Source organism: Neofelis nebulosa, chromosome 7 (assembly GCF_028018385.1).
Source record: "Neofelis nebulosa isolate mNeoNeb1 chromosome 7, mNeoNeb1.pri, whole genome shotgun sequence".
NCBI classification, from domain to species: domain Eukaryota; kingdom Metazoa; phylum Chordata; class Mammalia; order Carnivora; family Felidae; genus Neofelis; species Neofelis nebulosa.
Genome location: NC_080788.1, coordinates 147,633,261 through 147,643,154, shown reverse-complemented (window position 1 = coordinate 147,643,154; position 9,894 = coordinate 147,633,261). Strand labels below are relative to the sequence as shown.

General features: G+C 64.2%; 1 long non-coding RNA gene across 1 annotated transcript; it reads left to right on the top strand.

Moving 5' to 3' along the window:
- Nucleotides 1-1,804: 1,804 nt before the first annotated feature.
- LOC131517843 (uncharacterized) lies at nt 1,805-9,525 on the top strand. Its single transcript, XR_009264866.1, has 2 exons — nt 1,805-2,598; nt 8,441-9,525. It is a non-coding gene; the product is annotated as an uncharacterized LOC131517843 (long non-coding RNA).
- Nucleotides 9,526-9,894: the final 369 nt, after the last annotated feature.

Genomic DNA, 9,894 nt, shown 5'->3' with positions numbered 1-9,894 from the left:
GTTTGCTCTGACGTTGTCCGTGGGGACGTGGCGGGGAGGGCACGGCCTCCGCGCTGTGGGGAAATCCAGCAGGCAGGGGGTGGGAGACGCGCAGAGCAGGTGTGCGGCCAGCTGGAGCACAGAGCGGTGGGCCGCTGGGGGCACGGGAAGCCCAGGCAGGGTCTGAGCAGATGGGCCCCGTGGGCATGGACAGCGGGTCTGTACAAGGTGCAGGGTGGCTGGGAGAAGAGTGTGGGATGACGGGGAGGCCGCAGAAAAGGGGTGGCAATCTGGAGCCCGTCGGCCCCGGGGATGGCATTCCAGGCCCCCCGGGGGCAACCCCAGCCTGGCCCTGGGCAGGGCAGCCGTCCACAGACAGATTTTCCAAACCGTCGCGGACCCCAGGCTGGGAATGGGAACGCTGGGGAGAGGCGTGGTGGTCACGTGGCCCAGAGGAAGCCGCTGGCACACAAGGTTCGACAGCCGCCGGGCACCCCCTCCGCTCCTGTGCGGGCTCTGTGAGTGCCTGGGGGCTGCCGGGCCCCAGCCAGCAGGCGGCGCTGCAGGACGGCCCGGCGGGCTTCCGTGGGTCAGGGAGCCTCCGGCTGCTGCGGGTGCAGGAAGAGAGAGCCCTCTTGCGGGGGGGGGGGGGGGGGGGGGGTCTCGTGTGTGCCTGTGCACGTGGGTGGGTCAGTGCCTGAGGAGCCCTGCTCCTGGGGGAGGGGGGCACTGCTCCTCTGGGAAGGAGTCCCCCCAGGTGTGTGGCTCCTCTGCCATTGACACCTGCACCAGGTGGTCTGATGCAGGCAGAGGTGCCCTTCTAGATCAGACTAAGACCGCCTGCTGGGCCCTCTCCACTCAACCTTCAGCTTCACTTCCTGTCTCACCCGCACAGCATCCCCAGGACCCCGAGGTAAGGGGCGGGTTCTGCGGTGGACAGCGGGCTCCGGGTTCCCGCGGAGGGTCCGGACTTCGTGGAGACCTCTAAGCTCCATGCAGTGGTGACATCCCTCCCTTGGGAGGCCCCGGAGTGAGGGGGGGTGCAGGGGTTAGTCAGGAAGACTTCCTGGAGGAGGAAGGGTCCACACCAGGACTCAAAGGAAAAGACGCTGGTCAGGCCACAGTGGGGCACAGAAGAGGCAGGTGGGCCACCAACCTGGTGACAGAGGGCATTGGAGAGGAGGGGACCATTAGGTCAAAGCCTCTGGGGGTGGGGGAGGTCAGGATGGGGTGTTGTGTTCTTGCAGAGGAGCGGGGAGGGGAGTCTCGAGTCCGTGGGTGGGGAGCGAGTGTGTGTCCAAAGAGGGCAGAGGAGGTGTGTGCTTGACCCTGGTGGACCCTGCACCCTGGCTGCTCACCTGACTGACTGGCTTTGGGCACTTGGGATTGCAAGGAGGGCAGACAGCGCTGGTGGCTGGGGTTGGGGTTGGGAGGGACCTGCAAGTCTTTCCCGAGGGCAGAGCCGGACCCTAAACCACGGGAAAGATGGTGGGTGGAGTGTGGCGGAAGGGCAGGGCTGCAGCAGGCCAGGGCTCCTGGGAATGGGGTTCGGAGGGGCCTTGCCAGCCAGGTGCAGGCTTGGGTGAGAGCAGGAGGGCATAGGTGGGGGAGTGGTGTGCGTACGAGGGGGGGCAGGGTGTCCCCAGGCCAGGCTCCCAGTGAGTCACTGCTGACCCGTCGTCCCGGCGCCGCGGGGGCCCAGGCTGGGCTGGCCGCAGGAAGCTGATAAAGGGCCAGAGTCAAAAGCCTCCAGGCCTCCCGCTTCCTGCAGCCCCAGGAGCAGGGTGTGGCGCTTGGGGTGGGGGTGGGGGGGCGGCAGGTCCTGGCGGGCATCTGTTGATGCAGGCTCAGGTGTCCATGGCCTGGCTGGATGGCCCACAAAACAACACAGATTGTGACCTATGACTGCCTGGCTCTGCCTTCAGAGGATGTGATCGGGGACGTCGTGGTGGGCGCAGGCAGCCTCCGGCAGCCATGGGCAGGAAGGCCAGCGGCAGCTTAGAGGCGTCAGATCAAGGGGCAGAGGGGAAGGGGTGGCCAGGGCAAGTGCACGGCCAGGGCCAGGACAGGGGCAGGCAGGCCAAGCGGGCGCACGTTTACCTGAGGGCCACTCTGTCCCCTGAAGGTCAGGTGTGTGTCCACCTGTCCAGCCACAGAGGGGTCATGGTGACCCAGGAGATGGGGTGCTCCTGGGAGGCAGGAGGGGCAGGAGGTCAGCTGGCAGGGGCGCTGAGGCACCCAAGCTGCGTGGGCGACCCCATGGAGCCACTCCCAGTGACAGCAGCGCCTCTGCCATGCCTGTGGTGACGACCCGCCAGCCCACAGGTAGGGATGTCACCATGAGCAAGAGCGACCTCGCCCCACGCCACCTAAGCTGGTCCTGCTTCCTCAGGGCCACATCCCAGCACCACCATCCCCACGGTCACCCCACCGACCCAACCTCTGGGGCCTTGGCAGAGTCACCACGCTTGCGCTCTCCCTGCCAAGGATGGCAGCCAACGGCCACCTTCTCCAAAGCCACAGCCACCATCACGCCCAGGCGTCCCACCCAAACAAGGCCACGGAAGCGCAGCGAGGCGCCGACGCGCCCCAGCGTCAGGACTTATGACGCCTTTTGGGGTAAATCCCGAAGACCACGCCCCCTGCAGAGCGTGCCTCCCTTCGCCGGCGCGAGGGCCAGGCGGCCCGGGCAGCCCGCGGTCCCGCACCACCAAGGCCCGGGGGCGGGGCCGCGCCCGCGCTGAGCTCTCGGATTGGCCCCGCGCGGCCGGCAGGGGCGGGCCGGCCGCCCGTCGGTCCGCAGCCGGAGGGGAGGGGCCGCCGTCAGCGCCGCGCTCCCGTGGAGCCGGGCGAGCGCGCGGACGTCGGGCGGCGGGGTGTTCGGATCGGGCCGGGCGTGAGGGGCGGGCCGGGCGTCAGTCCCCGCGCCGCGCGCCGCGGCGCGGGGCCTTATCAGCGGGGGCAGCTGGCGGCCCGTCAGTGCGCGAGCGCCCCGGCCCAATTCAATGGCCATTGTCCGCCGGCCCCTTTGTTCGGGAGGCGGCCACTTCCTGCGGTGCCGGGCTCGGGCGGGAGGGCAGGAAACGCTCCGAGCCGAGACCAGACGCTGAGGCCGCCCCAGCCAGGGGTCAGAGGCGACGGCCACCTGCCCCGGGGGAGGGGGGGGGGGCGCCCTGGGCTTGGGGCCGGGGGACTGCGAACAGATGCAGGGGCTTGGCCAGGGCTCAGCTCCGTCCCGTCCTCGGAGCCTCAGTCTGCCCGTCTATAGGGTGGGTGGACGGGCCAGAAGGTCCCCTCCTGGGGAGGTGATGGTGGGGGCTGGGCTCATGAGATCAGATCCTGTAGAGACGGGGGAGGGGCAGAGGAAGCCGGAGGGATATCCTCAGGCAGAGGGGTGCCCCTCCCAGGCCTGCCCTCTTCCCCCATCCCTGACTGGGGATGACCGGCTCCTAGAGGCTCAGAACAACAGCAGACAGGACTCAGCTTCCAGGGGATGGAAATCCAACTCCCACTGCCTCTACAGGAGGAGAGAGAGTCCACTCAGGACTCCAGGCTGACAATCAGGACTGTGACCTGGGGTGGGGGGAGGGGTAGTGAGGGAAACAGTGGCCCAGGTGCTGCCCCACCTGGGGCCACGCCTCCCATTCCGCCCTCCCCTGGGCTCTGCTGGGCAGTTCTGCCCACAGAGGACCGGCTGTCTTCTTGGGGTCCCTCACCAGGGCCCGGTGGGCACGGGGGGGGGGGGGGGGCAGCCCCGTGTAGCACTCTGATTGGCTGGACCTTGATCACATGCTCACCCACAGCTGGGAGTGGGGTCTAGGGTTGGGTGGGAGATGGGGCCTGGCCCAGCACCAGAGCCCACCATTACCGCCCAAGCGAGTCAAGGCACCGATGGTCACAGCCTCTGCCGCTGTCTCCCCCCCCCCCCCCCCCACGCGGCGTGGGCCTTCCTTGACCAGCCCCCATCCTGCCCGTCTCCCCAGTGCCCTGGAATCTCTTGCACTTCCTTCCTCTGAAGCCCCCGTGTGGCCTGTGCTGCCTTCCCCCGCCAACCTCAACCCAACTCAATGGGAAAAACCTGCTGGCATTTCAATGGCAGAACTTGATGAAAAGTTGGTGACCAAAGGCTTGGACGGGCTGGCAGAGGACCGAGGGGACAGTGAGCAACCCGGAAATTAAATGCTGCGGGAGACTGCTGTCCGAGGCCAGAGGAGCCAGGGGAAGGTTGCCACCCAGCCCCCATGTGGCTGAGTCCCCACGGGGACAGACTGCTGGAGGTGCTCCTCTGTGACCCTGGGCAAGCCTTGTACCCCTCTGAACTCCTTAGCTATCACACGGGGGTTTGTGCAAGTGAAGCGAGGCGTCAGACGGAGAGCACCCAGCTCAGCACCGGAACTTAGGTGCTTTGCAAAGGGCAGAGCACTTACCAAGGAACTGAGCAGAGCACCCACCAGGGGAAGAGGGGAGCCATGCCCCCCAGGGGTCCTTGGCCTTAGGAGCTGGAGGTCACAAGGTCTAGGAGAGGCTCCAACTTAAACCTGTCTGAAAGGCAGATGCCAAGTGGGTGTCTGGTGTGGAAGAGATCTGGGGGGACACAGCTGTGAGGGACACAGGAATGGGCCAGGGGGGTGGGGAGAGCCCCGATCCCCCCACAGGGTGCCTGCCCAAAGAGAGCAGGGGGGGGTGGGAGGATCCTGCCCACACGCCCCCACCCCCTTGGGCTGTGCTCTCCGCCAGGTGGGTGGGCACATGGCCGGGAGCAGCCAATGCCACGGGGTCCAGAGGGTGTCAAGCAGGCTCAGCGGCGGGACTTCTGAACGGAGCCTTGCCACATGGCCACGTGGGCCAGCCCGGCAGGGGTGTCGGGGACACGCAAGGAGAGGTCTGTGTGTCACCCAAAGCAAGGTGGTCAGCCCTACTATCCCTGCGCTGTGGGGGCCCTGAAGGGGGAGGGCAAGGGCGGGAGAAAGGTGTGCCCCGGCAGGACCCCAGAACTCCAGAGGAGGAGTGGTCTGGCCATGGTGGGTCTTGGTGCAGCGGAGGGTGGCGGGGGGGGGGGGGGGTGGGTGGTGGCAAAAACCTCAGGAGAAGCCACGAGGGTGTTTAGCGAGGGCCTGGCCCAGGGAAGACCAAGGAGTGTCCACAGGGAGCGGCAGTGGCTGGGCTCCTCAAGGACACGTGGCCCTTTGGCCCTGGGGACTACAGAAAGGTTAGAATAAAGTCAGGAGATGGGCTGACAGGGCGAGGGCCCTGGAGAACACGTCAGCGTGGGAGGGACACAGCAAAGGACTCTTCAGCCGGCAGCCCCGTTGTCCCGGGTGGAGACCAGCATGCTTACTGCGTTTCCAAAGGAGAACAATTCAGCGGGAGCCGGGCCCCGGGTCGGTCCTGGCCGCCTGGTCTGCCCCCTGCCCCCTGCCCCCTGCGGGGTACAGGGGTCAAATCTCCTGCCCCGAGGTCCTGCCCTCACCCCTCTTCTCCACAAGGGAAAGACCTCAGAGGGCGCCCTCGGGCTCCTCCTGCTACCACAAGGGACTGTCCCCACCGGATGGGCAGGTCTGACATCCCCTAGGGTCTGGGCCTGCCTGAGCCATTCGGGACCGTTTGTCACCTTCAGCCTCAGCCCCGGCATGGTGGTCCTCACTGGCCATCACTCCCCAGCCTCCCTATATCTGAGGGTGCCCCCCACACTCTACCCTCTGCCCTACACTGTGGAAGCGGCCCAGGCGGTGCCACGGCCATGCCTGCCTCAAACCTGCCCCCCCCCCCCCCCCCCAGTGCCCATGGCCTGCTCTCACTATGGCCCCTCGGTACTCAAGCCCACAGGCACCCTGTCCCTCACTTCTCTGGAGCGGGGACCCACTGTCCCCCAAGACGCTCTCCTCAAGCTCCCCATGGCTGGCTCCTGCATAGCTGTTAGCCTTTCGCTCGGGTCCCCCTCCTCCAGAAAGCCCCCCGTGGCATCTCCCAGCCCTGTTGCTGCCTGTCTAGCTCTAGCCGCTCTGCACACGTTGAAGCTGCTGGGGTCGGGCCGCAGCTCAGAGGACGGATGGCTGGTGGACCTTGCCTGGCCCTGGGGGTCTGCGGGGTGGGGGGCGTGCAGGGCCCCAGCGGCACCCAGCCCTGGCGGACTTGGCTAGAGGCTCCTCTTTGTGGGAGGTCTCTGCGTGAATCACCCCTCAGGCCCAGGCACAAATGCAGGAAATCGCCATTCTATGAGACTCTATTTTCTCCCACAGAGGGGAAAGTCTGTCACACGAAGGGCATTGTTCCCCTGCTCGTGCTTTCCGGGTGGGCACGGTCCGCGATGGGGCTTGCGCGTTCTGGGGGCTCCTGGCCGAACTGTTTCCCTTCGAGACCCGGGGGCGCCTAGAGGTTGGGAATACGGGGCCACGGCGCAGCCACCGGCTTCAGGGGGACACGGACCCACCCGCAAGGCGGTGCGGGTCCCGGGAGCCTGGGTCTGCACAATGTCGGGGCCTGAGTGAGGTCAGGGCCAGGGTTCCGCCTGACACCCACATGCTCTCTGCCCGTCTGTGGGCCTCAGGGTCCCGTCCAGGCTCCAGCTCAACCTTGCCTCCCCCTCTCCGGGAGGGCCGCCCCAAACCCACCCTGCGCCCCCTGCAGCCTTTGAGACCTGGCCAGGGGCTGCGGCCCTACCGCCCCTTGGCTCTGGGCTGCACGAGCCACTCTGTCTTGGGGAGGCCCTGACACAGTCGGGCAGCAGAGGGGCAGGCAGCCCCCACGTGACGCCACCCCGGCCGCTCGGTCCCGTTGCTGCCCTCGGGGCTGACGTCAAGTCCCACGTGGGGCACACGGGGCACACGCGACCCATGGGGTGAAGGGGCCGGGGCGTTGCTTACAGCTCAGCTCGGTCGTACACGGGAAATGGCAGGTGCACTGAGGGGCTCCCGCGAGCCCCCGAGGAGCCCCGGGAAGGGCTGTGGACAGCTGACGCCCCACTTCTCACATCCTGGAGGATCCCAGTGAGGAGCCCGGGAGTCTCGGGGTGCAGGTACCACAGACCCAGGGCCACCCAACACTGAGCCCCCAGTTAGAGGTAGGAGCGGCGGGAGAGGGGCAGGGCTCAGGCCAGAGGGGTGGGAAGCCACGCAGCCAGGAGGGCAGGCCCGGGGTGGGCGTCGGGGCCTTAGGAAGGGTGGTGGCAAGGAGGAGGCGGTGAGGCGCGGCCTCGATGTGAGCAGGAGGACGCCCCGACCCCCGGTCCACGCACTTGAGTCCCAGCCCGGCAGGCTCCATGGTGCAGTTGGCAAGGCCAGGCCAAGGAAGAGCCCAGCCTGAGGGAAGAAGGGAGTAATGTGTCGCGGGTGTCCCGGGCAGGACAGACTGACAGACTGGAGCGGGGGGGGGGGGGGGGGGCACAGGAAACCAGAGGCAGGAGCCCAAGTCTCAGAGAGAGCCAGTGGAGACACAGGTCATGATGCCACTGAAACACGGGGCTCAGGAGGTGTCCCCAGAGAAGGAACCAGGGAAGGTCATGGCAAGGCCTCTCCTGGAACAGGGCAGGGTGCAGAGCCGGCAGCCGCACCAGGGCAGAGACAGCGGTGGGAGGAGGGACGGCACGATCGAGTTCCCTCCGAGAACAAAACAGAGAAGGGACTCTTCAGAGAAGATTTGCCTAAATTACAGACGCAGGACTCAGGTAGAGAGGACTTTCAGGGGGCATGGGGGCCGTGGGGGTGGAGTTTGGCCTCTTATCACCCGGCTCACACAGACCCTCCTCCATCCTTCCTGCCTCCAGCCTCCACCTTTCGTCCTCACCCCCTGACACGCCTCCTCCCACTTGGTTGTTCTGAAGCGAATCGTAGGTATGGCTTCATATTTCAGTTTGTATCGCTAAGAGACTACTTCCCAGAAAGGGACTACAGTGCCCTCAGCACACTGGTGCCCAGTCTGGTTCCAGTCTCCTGGACAGTCGGTCTGGTGAGGGCCCGCGCATGGCCCGCATGTTGTAACTCCTTCATGTGTCTCTCGGATCTCAGTGTCCTCAGGTCCTCCCTTGCAGTTGTCTAGCATTTGGGCCCCGACCACATATCTGCCGTGGACCAACTGTTGAGTGTGGCCATGGTAGGCGCGGGACGTCGCTCATCAGCGGTGTTCTCTTGTTTGGAAGTGCGTGGTTTCTGATTGTTTTATTTAATATACTTTTTTTTTTTTTTTTTTTTTTTTATTTTATTTTTTTTTTTTTTAAACATTTCAACGTTTTTTTTTTTTTTTTTTTTTTTATTTATTTTTGGGACAGAGAGAGACAGAGCATGAACGGGGGAGGGGCAGAGAGAGAGGGAGACACAGAATCGGAAACAGGCTCCAGGCTCCGAGCCATCAGCCCAGAGCCTGACGCGGGGCTCGAACTCACGGACCGCGAGATCGTGACCTGGCTGAAGTCGGACGCTCAACCGACTGCGCCACCCAGGCGCCCCAATATACTTTTTTATTGCAGTAAAACATACCAAGCATAAAATGGACTGTTATAACCATTCTAAAATACAAGCATCACAAAGGACAAAGAGGAATATCAATAAGTGTGACATGACTCTCAGATCAGAGAACAGAACACATACGCAACTAAAAACATAGCTTCAGAAAACAAAAAGCCGCAGATGACAAGCGACCTGCTCCAACTCCTCTCTGCACACAGCTCGAGCAGCCACAAGCAAAGATGTGAACAATTTGGATAATGCAATAAACTGAGGCACACTCTTTTCTAGTACAAATGGGACACTCTCCAAAGCAACACGTTTTGGGTCCCAAAAGAGGCCTCAGGACACCTTCGGAAGTAGAAGCAGCCACACGGGAGGCAGGCAGACAAGGAGGCGACGAACTGCCTGCCCACTGCCTCTAGTGCTGCAGAAAGTGGTTCCAACCTAGAATTCCATACCCAGCCAAGCCATCATCGGAGTAGGAGATGGAATAAAAAACATTCTGAGACATGCGAGGTGTCACGCTATCTGCCACGTGTGCTCTCTCAAAGACCTGCTCCAGGAAAACAAGCGTGCAAACCAAGAAAGAGAGAAGCCCAGCATGCAGACCCCAGTGTCTCACACAGGAGCCCCAGGAAGGGAGCCCCAGGGCTGTGGGGGGAGAGGTCTGCGGGACAGCTGTGCCTTGTAAGGGTCGGCCATCCGGACTGGGCAGCTGAGGACACAGCTTCCCCCAGGAGCAGCGGCTCTGACACGTGCCTGACCTACGCCAGAGAGTGCGCAGAGGACCCTGGTGGGTCAGAAGCAGACACGCGGGGCAGCCCATCCTCCTAGCCCTGCCTTTTGCCCTGCCCGGGCCGTGGGCGCCTGGGCGTCCATAGATCATCTGCGTCCCTGCCCGCCGACTGGGAGGCTGAGGCTCTGCAGTGTCTCTCCTCCTGGGGGGCCTTCAGCCGAGCCGCTTGTCAAAACAGGGAGAACGTAGGCCGGGGACATACACCAAGTGTTAAAAGCCAGGGGACAGGACACGACGTCTGCAGGAAGTTACTTTGCTGGGACAGTCCCCCCAGCGGCTTCCAGGGAACCAAAAATGTGCTATTTCATATCGGGCTCCTGCATGTCTATTTCGCTATTTTTTTAAACTGTTTTTTTATATTCTCCTCCATGCACAACACTTCACACTTTACCGTCTGAAAACCAGCGGTGCCGCTTCCCCAGGCACACGCAGCACAACACTGCTGGGGAGGCATTGGCAGCAGTGGGGGGGCGCAGGTCCCCGACAGCAGGGGGGCATCCACAACAGCGGGGGGGGGTGTCCCCAACCGCAGGGGATTCGAGTCCACAAAGAGGCACCCCAGAGAGATCCAGGCAGATCTGGGTGCACGAGGGGGCTCCGTCTGGGCGCGGGGAGCCTGTACGCATGTTCTCCCAGGTCATCACAGACCCAGCGGCCATTCCGGTTCAAACCCCTCCT